Consider the following 11014-nt stretch of genomic DNA (forward strand, 5'->3'; position numbering starts at 1 on the left):
CCACGTGACTGCATAATATTTTGAGGCAAAAAATATTTTCCTAAGTTCAACTAGCGATCTCATCAAAGCCAAGAACTGATACAGTTCATACTTCCTAACCTTCCCTTTTCAAGTGCAGTATTTTCAGCTCCAGGAGTCTAACAATGCTAAACCTTTGCAAATGATGTCTTTTGGTTTAATTTGCAAGACTCAAAGATCGCAGATTCTGACGGTTTAGGAGCAAACCATTCGCCAGAAACAATAATAGCTACTAGTTGTTGCATATACATTGCATTTTTCAATGACGTTCTAAGAAACTTGCTTACTACTACATTATAAGATTTTTACAGTGATCTTAGCTAAGGCATTAACGTGAATTACAGGAAAGGTAGCTGAGTTTTTTTCACATCAGATGTCAGGGGTGGGGATTTGGGTGTCTAGTCTTATTTCACACTGAGTCTTTTTCATTTACTTTTCTTAATGCATTCAAAAGTTGTTAAAGTTTCTTATATAAAAATATGATTGATTGTTACAGTGACAGTAATTGCATTTTAGCAAAAGTAACCATTATAGTAATTTTCTTCAAGAAAGAGAAATCTACTAACTAAAGTAGCTAGTTACTTCCTCATACATTAACTTTGAAATTTTTTAACATAAAAATACTTGATAAGGGGAAGTACAAATTGAAGAACATAAAATGGCATGCAATATTTATAAAACTACTTCCATTAGACGGTTCAAAATTTTTGCAGCTGTTAATCACAAATGCAGTGAAACAAAATAAGGGGGAAAAATGACAATTTCTCTACTAGTCCGTCAATTAAAGTAAGGCCTCAGCTGAAGCCTTTTAAAAATGACTCTCAGGTATCTCTTATTTTCATTTCTAAGCTATAGAAAGTAATCATTTATTTGTATCCAAGATTTATTCAGACCATGCCCTCAGAAGATTGAATCAAATGAATACATGAAGATATGATGATTACAAAGAGAATAAACAACAATTATACATGTGCATTGACAGGGTAATGTGCATATAGTAACAACTTGTACATGTTAAGTCACAAATGAAACGGCATTAGCATTTAATTTCATGTATTCCACTGCACACCTGAATACTAATTAGCAACTAAAATAGGAAATGTGTGGTACTGCATGTATTGATGAAATCTCAGTTCTGTATTCTTCAGACACCAGCAATTTAACATGAACTGCACACGATGAAAAGCTGCTTTAGCACTTGTACAGTCTCCTTTCTAAACTTTTTTCCTCTTATTATTGAAAGCAATATCCTAATTTCAAAGTCAATCAAAGGCAACTGAAATGTTGGCTAAATCTGGAATCGCATTTTCTAATATTTATTGTTAACAATCTATAGACAGTAACCACCATGGGGAGTATGAAGCAGAGGCTCAAATTCAGCACACAAACAGATGAACAGTAATTCGAGGTAATCTGAATCAATTGAATCAACCCAAGTTTTTTATTTTTAGGGGGCCACAGAGGACACCGGTACTTTGTGTCTGCCCCTCCTTAGCCCTGTTTTTGAAACGGCCCCTATAACTGCAAGAGAAAGATTTATTTTGAAGACTGAGAGGAAAAGGAGTTTAAACTTTGTGATTTTTCCCTGGCTGCCTCTATTCATCTTTCTCCATCTCCATTCCTTTGCTAGCCTCTGTATTTAAATTGGCCCTTGCACTACCATTTGATTTATTCTGGAGTTATTCTTATAGAAGAGGAGTTCATTCACAAAGCCATACTTCTTTGAGTTAATACTTTCCTTTATTTTTTCACTACCCCCCACAGGTTCTAGATCCTCTCCCATTTGTTTGTACCATTTTGCCCACCAATAGCATCTATAATTCAAGTTAGTTTGTAGTACTTATGGCGAGGAATGCGGTGGGGGAAATAGCAGGTGTGTGTACATGTTGTGTGTGTGCGCATGTGTGTGCACACAGATGCGCTTGTGTGTCTGTTTGGTTTTAGGCTGTATTCTAAAATAAAGATTCAGTATAAAATTGATGATAATAGTCTTTCAGCGAAATCCTATTTCCTTGAAGCTTGGCTAGTGTTTCATTTACTAACAGAACACAAACGTAAAAGGTAATTGCAAAATAATTACCCTAGCAGACATCAAAATAAAATGTTTCAGAGGAGAGGCCCTAATAAATATCTGCTAAGAAAGTCACAGAGGCCATATCAGTTAAGATTCTTCTAGTCATAAACAAAAGAAAATCCTACCCAAACTTGCATAAACAATAAAGAGAATTTGTTGGCTCATGTGACTAATAGTCCAGAGGAAGGCAGAGACTCAGCTGCAAATGACCAGAGTGCCAGGTGATTTGGCTGCAGTTGTCTCAGCTCTTCCCTTCTTTGATTATTGGTTGTCCCCTTAGGCTTTACAAGGGCAGGTTACAAAATTTTAGTTCACAGCAACGAGGGTCACCTCCTCTCCCATTCACATCTCCCAAGACAGGGCATGCTCTCTCCTACCCAGAGAAGGAAAGCCTGAGCTTCATTCTGACTGGCCCAGTTTGGACTCCTCTTGAACTATCTGCAATGGCAAGAAGGAAAGACATATTGTTTTAGACCAACCAAGCCAACTGCTTAGCACACACTGACATAGGTTTTTTTTTTTTTTAAATACTGAAATGCTCCTAAACCAGATGATAAGTAGCCAAGGCTCTGTGACCCCCTACATGTTCCTCACTGCCTCAACAATCCATCCTGGAATCCTCCTGACTTACCTGTATCCAGCAACTACAAAGTTAACATCTGCAAAGTGAGGATCCATCTGGTCCCTGCTCTAGCAATGCAGCAGGCATCTCTCCTGTTTGAATGGATCATATCCTGGTTGTGAAACATACTGGATATAATCTCAATGTACAGCTGAGGGCATTGTCAACCCCCCTATATTAGTTTCCTGTGGCCACCATAACCAAGTACCACAAACTGGGTGGCTTAAAACAACAAAAATTTATTCCCTTATAGTTCTGGAGGCTGGAAATTCTAAATCAAGCTGTTGGCTGAGCCATGTTCCCTCCAGAGGCTCCAGGGAAGAATCACTCCTTGCCTCTTCTAGCTTCTGCTAGTTGCTGGCCGTTCTTTGTGTTCCTTGGTTTATGGTAGCATAACTCCAATCTTGGCCTCTATCTTCACATGATGATTGCCTATGTGTCCATATCTAAATTTCCCTCTTCCTATAAAGACGCCAGTCACTGGATCAAGGCCCACCTTAATCCAGCATGACCTCATCTTAACTTGATTTTATTTACAAAGACCTTATTTCCAAATACAGTGATACTCATAGACTCCAAGTGAAACATGAATCTGGGAGGGACACTATTCAACACAGTATACCCCTCCAAGGGGGATGGCTGCTATGCGATGGGGAAGTGGCAAAGTAATGTTGGGGAAGTTCCCACAATGTCCACTAGATGCTGGACCTCTGGTCCTCAGCTCTCTTTTTACCTGTTTTAGACAACAGTTAACCCCGCATTTCAGATTTTCTGAAATGGATCCTATTCTATGTAACCTCTCCTGAGCTGGTTCCTATTCTATCTAACCTCATTTTTAAATCTAAGGCCTAAGTCCAGGGACTTCAAAAAGAAGAGAGTAACTAAGCAATACATTTCACCTAGGTAAGTACTATCATTTTTCAAATGTACACAGCTGGAATTAATAAAAATCCATTTAAAGTCTTTTTGTATTTATAATACCTCTTTGTCATTTGTATATTCTCTATCAGCAGATATTAAGGGAGAACCACTAGGGTACTTTTACACACTGGCCTCTATTAGAAGGGCCATGAGTAGACTGGAAGATAAGTCTGCCTGCTGTCACAAAGGCCAAAAAAATAATAGCTCAGATGAATAGACACTGATTTCTTTCTCACATAAGAGCTGGAGCACAAACAGTCCAGGGGTTGTGTGGCAACTCCTCGGTCCTAAGGACTTGGCACTTTCTACTTTGTTGTTCTATCATTCTCAAGACATGGCTTTCATTCCCTGGTTTAAGATGGCTTTTTCAGCTCTCACCAATGTGGCTGGATTCTACTCAGACACCATTGGTCAGATCCTAAAATATATGGCAGCAAGAGTAGCTGGGAAATATAGTCTTTATCTGGATGGCCAGGCGCTCAGCTAGATGTTGAAGGTTCTAATACTAAAGAAAGAAGGAGCAAATCAATATTAGGGGAGAGTTAGCAATCCTTAACAAAAGCTACACGCACGTGGGAGAAAATAATGGTTCTTTGCAAATAATTTGCATACTCTTAATAGATTATGAAGTCTGTTCTGACATAATTTTCAAGATAACTTTACACATCCTTAATATTGTAATTTTCTGATATGTTTCTCTAGTCTCTATCTTATCTTACTAATTCTACTTACATAGTTGGCCTGAATATGTTCATTAGATGTCCATGGCAAGAAAGTTTTAAAGTCATAAGGAGATTGGTTGCAAATATTGGAGTCAACAAGAAACAGTGTATGGAATGGGAAAAATTACAATTTAGAGAGTGACTATTTTGCTAGCATGAGACTTTTAACTACCTATCTCTAGTGACAAGTTATCCAATTACAACTAACAAGAAGAAAAGTTAAGCTAGGGTATTGATATTGAAGACATAAACTATCTGCACAGTGCTGTAGCCAACCAAGCCTTTGTATTGCTTAAGACTTAAAACCTGGTACCCAGTTTAGAATCTGATTTTTTTTTAAAGATTCTATTTATTTCTTCATGAGAGACACACAGAGAGGCAGAGACCCAGGTAGAGGGAGAAGCAGGCTCCATGCAGGGGATCCCAGGACTCTGAGATCATGACCTGAGCCAAAGGCAGATGCTTAGCCACTGAGCCACCCAGGTGTCCCATAGAAGCAGATTAATTTTAAATGGAAAGTAGCAAGTCAAGGTGTATAAATGTTGAACAACAATCAGGGGCAGAAATTTGCCAAAACAAAACAAATAAACCAAACCATAATGCCAAAAAAAGGAAAGAAAAGGGAAACAAAGATGAATGATTTTTTTTTTAAGAACTAACATTAGAGATTGGGAGTATATGATTCTATTTACAATTATTCAAAGGTCTTCTGGTGCTGAAATTCTCATCCTTTGGCTTTTCACAGAACCTTATTACAAACTTTTTTATGGAAACAAGTGTACTGAATGGTCTCGGTGTGTGCCTTGGATCCACTTCCCATCCTTCCCCATCTGATCTGTACCCCAGGAGATTGATTTGTATGGATCATATCGCTAGATATTGCTTGCCTTTTAGCATTTTACTAAACCCCACCTATGAGAGGCTCCAGCAGGACATCTGACAATGAAAGGATAATGAAGTTGGGTATTTACTCCCTTGCTTCTCTCTATGCCAGCCAGACTGTAGGTTGGCAGTTCCTGTGATCCTCCACTGAGGGCCACAGCTCCTGTCAGCTGTCCTGTCCTACAATTACAGCCATAGGTGCCCTGCCTCTTCCCTGGACCTACAGAGAGTCGAGCCAGGCCCTTCTTATCGGTTTAACTCTGCTTACAACTGTATAAAGTAGCTCAGTATCTATATTCTCCTAAATTGCTCCTTTTGAATGAGCCATCTGTTCCTAGAATCCTGAGTGATACAATGCGGAAGAAAGATTCACTCACCAAAAAACTAGTCCTACTAATCTAGTGGCTAGTGAGCCATTCTCAATTTTGAAACTGTCTCCTTTCTACAAATCCATGTTCTCTTCCTCCTAAACTTGGATCGAAAAAGTCTCACCTCTTTCATGAATCATTTCTAAACTAGCTGCATGGTTTTCTACTTCCTAAAAACACTGGCCATCACTTTCCAGTTCTATTACTCCACTTACCTAAATTTGATATATTTATAAGCCATTTCTAAGTTTATTAATGCTTCCTCTAGGCTTCTTTTTAGAGGTTTTAGTGTCTCTTGTGTAGAAATGACTTTGCCTGCTTTCTGTGCAAACTCGCTCATTCCTATTGTTCTATGTAACTTGTCTCTTATCTATTTATACTCTTTCCCTGGTAGTTCTCATCCAAGTCTTATGACTTTATAGGACTAATGAACCTTTCTACTTTTAAGCCTAATAGGTATTTTAATCTTAAAATTAACATATCCAAATCTAAACTTTGGATCTCCTTCTTCACCCTCACTGCAAATATGTTCATGTTCCAGTTTTATTCTCTTAGAAACTCCAGTTTCTTGGGCCCCAAAACTTGGGGCCATCTTTTACTCATTTCTCTTTTTCTTTTTGTCATACCTTAACAAAAATCCTTCAAAAAGTTATGTCAACCCTATATACAAAATATATCCAGATTCCAATCACTTCTCACAACTTCCTCTGCTACCTGCTGTGCTGGTCCAAGCCACTACGATCACTACAGTAGTCTCCTCATTGGTCTACTCTGCCTTTGCTCTCATCCATCTGATAGTCTTTTCTTAATAGAGCAGCCTGAGTGCTTCCTTTTTAAACCTTAGTCCGATCATGTCATTTCTCTGTTCAAACCCTTCTCCTAGCCCCATTTTCATTCAGAGTGACACCCAGAGTTCTTACATATAGCCTACATGGTCCCACATAATACAGCCTCTGCTATCTGTCTGGGCACATTTCCTACTCCATTCCAGACACACTGACCTCATTGTTTTGGGATAACATACCTGCCATCCACTCTCACCTTAGGTATCCACATGGCTCACTCTCTCATCTCCTTAAAGTCTCTGCTCAAGCATTATCTGCTCAGGGTACAACCCTTTCCCATAGTAATTACTATCATTCAACAAATCATATATTTCACATGTTTATTTTGTTCATCATCTATCTTCCCCATAAGAAGGCAAATCTTCTATGAACTTAGTATTTCTTAAATATTCTCAGTTTTATTTACTACATATACACAGCTTTTAAATCTGTTTCTGGCATTTAAACCATACACAACAAATATTTGATAAATAAATGAAAGTGTATATTTTTTATTCTTTAACATAAAGCCTTTCACCAAAATACATGGGCATTAGAATAACTCAACAGATTTAAAAAATTTAAAAGAAACTCATATGCATAGAGTGCTCACCATCTATTAGGTAATGGGTAGTACTTTACAAGCATGAACTCAAGGAATTTTCATAGCAGATCTTTATTATAAGCAACTTGCAGACAAATGTTATATAACTAGTTTAAAAAGTGAAAACGTCAGTACATGGGGAATATGGGTTCCAATACTGACATGTCTGACTCCAGAGTCCATGTTCTTTCTGATATGACTAAAACATGCCTCTTTAAACTTAAAAAAAAAAAAAAACAACAACAGCAATAAAAACGATGAAAGCAAACCTTCATTTCAAAGGGGGGCAACTGGGGCTCCTGGGTGGCTCAGTGGTTGAGCATTGGCCTTCGGCTCAGGGCATGACCCCGGGGTCCTGGGATCGAGTCCCACATAGGGCTCCTCTCAAGGAGTCTGCTTCTCCCTCTGTCTGTGTCTCTGCCTCTCTGTGTCTCTCATGAATAAATAAATAAAATCTTAAAAATAAATAAAAGGAGGGTAACTAAGTGTCTGACTAGGATTCCAAGTATGTTAAAATTCTAAGCCCTAGCTTTTAGAAGAAAAAATACTGGATAGGCCAAGCAAAAGGCTGGACACAGATTAGAAAGCCAGAATTGCACCCTCATGCAGACCAAGAGATTGTAGGTAGAGAAACTGCTCTGAAAGCACTATCTTTTTTCCCCACTTTTATGGCCATTGTTGAAGCAGCAGTAGCCAAAATGAAGTTCAATCCCTTTGTGACTTCTGACCAGGGCAAGAGCCATAAAAGGCATTTCAATTGACCTTCCCACATTTGCAGGAAGATTGTGTCTTTCCCTCTTTCCAAAGAGCTGAGACAGAAGTACAATGTTCCCTCCGTCCATCTGAAAGGATGATAAAGTTCAGGTTGTATGAGGATACTACAAAGGTCAGCGAATTGGCAAAGTTGTCCAAGTTTACAGAAAGAAGTGTGTCATCTACCCCGAACTTGTGCAATGGGAGAAGTCAATCCCACAGCTGCCTGTGTGGGCACTGGGCCCTACAAGGTGGTTTTATCACCAGGCTAACACTGGACAGACCCAGGGAGGTCTTTGAATGTAAAGCCAAAACTTGTCAGATGGGAAAAGAAAAGGGCAAGTATAGAGAAGCAACAACTGAGAAGATTTGGGAGTAAAGTAATCTAAAATACAACCTTCCCTATACAAACTGCTACAACGAAAAACAAACAAACCTCCCCAGCCCTGTCCCTGTGGTCTACCAGCTGCCCTGTACTCCCACTGCACAAAAGGATGGGAGATTGTTTCAAGTTCTTGCTTATTGAGTTGATATCAATTTGCATCAGGAAACTGAGATAATCAAATAATTCCAGAAATAAAATTAGAGACCTTTTTATTAAAGAATTCCTCTATCTTGGTCAATTAGAAAAAAGTGGAGGGAGCTTCCTTGGCTCTTCTGCTGGCCATGTGAATAGACCAGGGATTGGTTTCACCTCTTCTCTGTCTTCTTTCTTTGAAAGATGCACTATGTTCAAAAAATAATCCAGAAAAGAAAAAGGAAGAGGGTAAATGTCATAGGATACCCCAGACACAAGGAAAGGTTCTTGGGAAATGTAAGTTATCTGAAACTTGACAAAAATTGTATCAATAAAAAAAAAGAGGTTACATGAGTGACTTTTGAATTGAAACTTCAAGTGTGTTAGCAAATCAGAACGTCTATAAAACAAGGCAATATTCTTTCCAATATCCCCTAAGCTCTCTACCTTATAAACAGATTCTAAAGGGACATTTACATAAGTAATTCACATTTAGAGCCAACAGAAACCTCCTATTGATGAGAATATTCCAATTGCCAGCATCTCTCAACACACACAGAAGTCCCTTAAAATTTCAATACCTCACATTATTCGAGCTGAAGTTTCACTGGTTTTATATCAGAATTAACGCCTCAGAGAAAACTGAAATTCATATAAAACTTTAGGATTTTAAAAGCATTTTGTATCTTGGTTCTTTTTTAAAGAGAATGTTGTAAAAGAGAAATAAAATATTGAGGTTCAATCATACCAGAGGGAAGGCAATGAAGTTGAATTTAGAGGCAAATCAGGATTTCAGCACCAACAGGTACGAAGGTACACATTCACATTCTTTGGTTTCTCCACTACACATCTTTTATCTTCGCTGACATCCTGCCTAATATGTATATTTACATTTTTTCTAGTAGTTAGAAACATGACACAACTCATGATGTGCCTCAAATGAGAAGATTCTTCAACACATCAGATTTCACATTATGGTGGCTAGCTCAGTGCTAACACTCGGGTGACAGCAGCAGCTCTTTAGAAACTAGCACTGAGAGGTGCTAAAACCTCAGGAAGCACTTAAAGAAGATTTAAAATTATCTCTACGTGATCTAAGGCTGAGCACTGTGTATAGAAAAAAAGGGCTGACAGAGATTCAGCAACTAGAAGTCTACGTCTCCTAGCAAAAGACAGCTGGACAACTCCTCGAAAAGAGAGCATGATATTACTCAAAAGTCAAACATTTGCTTCTCCATTTGCATGAGGAAATTACATTCTTTCATCAAATCCAGTATGTGTGGTTTTTAAAAATTATATGCCTATCACTAAATGGCTGAGTTCACCTACATATTTGAGCTAACATATCAAACAAAGAAAACAGGCTTGGCCGCGAAGTCAATGAAAGTCAAATAAAAAGCCAAACTAAACAGATGAGACACCATGCCATGAAGATCGACAAAGAAGATCATTGTTAGGTGAGGAGGGTTTAGCAACCAGCAAGGAGGTTATTTGCTGTGCCCATCATAAACACAAAGCAACTCATTTAAGCTACTTAAATACAAATCCCACTTCAAGACGGATGGGTAGTTGATTGCATACAACTGGATTTTTTTCTTTACCATTCTGTATTAGAGTTAAACTCCATGAACCACACATGGATATCTTAAAGGTATTTTTTGAAATGCTTGGTAATAATAATAGGAGTAACAAAATCGGTAGCTTTGTATTAGGGATTTTTAAAAATAGAGTACTCTCTATAAATTTAAGATGTAATGGCAATTATAATGATTAAGATTAAGATCACAATGACTTATTTGTTTTAAAACAATCCTCATTCCAGTATTTCCCTTCTAAAATGATACTACAGCTTTTGAGGGCATTCATTACCTGGTCTGGTCTAGAGAAGCCAAGCATCCAGAATGTATCTATATTTGTCCTTCCTGAGATTTATCAGAAGGGACTTCTATCCATTAAACTGAAAAACACAATTTCTTCTCTTCCACAGCATCCATTAGGAATCTTCCTGCCAGGTATTATAATTATATACCTGGAAAACTCAAGAGACTCAATTGAAAAGCTATTTAGCAAAGTAGTGGGGCACAAAATTAATATATAAAAGAAACACAACAAACACTATGAATATATAATGGAAGAAAGTACTCACCTAAGAAAGAAAGGAAGATAAAAGGCAGGCAAATAAACTTAATAAAAAAATGTTAAAACTTGGGGATCCCTGGGTGGCTCAGCGGTTTAGGGCCTGCCTTCGGCTCAGGGCGTGATCCTAGAGACCCAGGATCGAGTCCCACATCGGGCTCCCTGCATGGAGCCTGCTTCTCCCTCTGCCTATGTCTCTGCCTCTCTCTCTCTCTCTCTCTGTATTTCATGAATAAATAAATAAAATCTTTTAAAAAATGTTAAAACTCTACTGAAGAACATACAAGAAATTTTTGTACAAAGTGAAGATGTATCTAGCTGGTAGAGTTAACAACAAAAAGATGTCAATTCTTTGTGAGTTAATTTATAATTTAAACATAAACCCAAAAAGAATAATATTGATGTAGGTTTTTTGAAACTAGGCAAAATTATCGTAAGGTTTATATGGAAAAATTATCAAAAATGGGAAGGAAAATTGGGGGAGGGAAAGGGCAATGAGGCGGAATTACCCCTATATGTTTTATAAAACATAAACATAAAAACCTTCAAATAGGATGGCACTGGTTCATCATT

General features: G+C 38.0%; 1 pseudogene; it reads left to right on the forward strand.

Annotated features, from left to right (window-relative positions):
• The first annotated feature begins 7733 nt into the window (after positions 1-7733).
• Positions 7734-8167, forward strand: LOC129495568 (60S ribosomal protein L26-like; annotated as a pseudogene).
• Positions 8168-11014: the final 2847 nt, after the last annotated feature.

Source organism: Nyctereutes procyonoides, unplaced genomic scaffold (assembly GCF_905146905.1).
Source record: "Nyctereutes procyonoides isolate TBG_1078 unplaced genomic scaffold, NYPRO_anot_genome, whole genome shotgun sequence".
NCBI classification, from domain to species: Eukaryota; Metazoa; Chordata; class Mammalia; order Carnivora; family Canidae; genus Nyctereutes; species Nyctereutes procyonoides.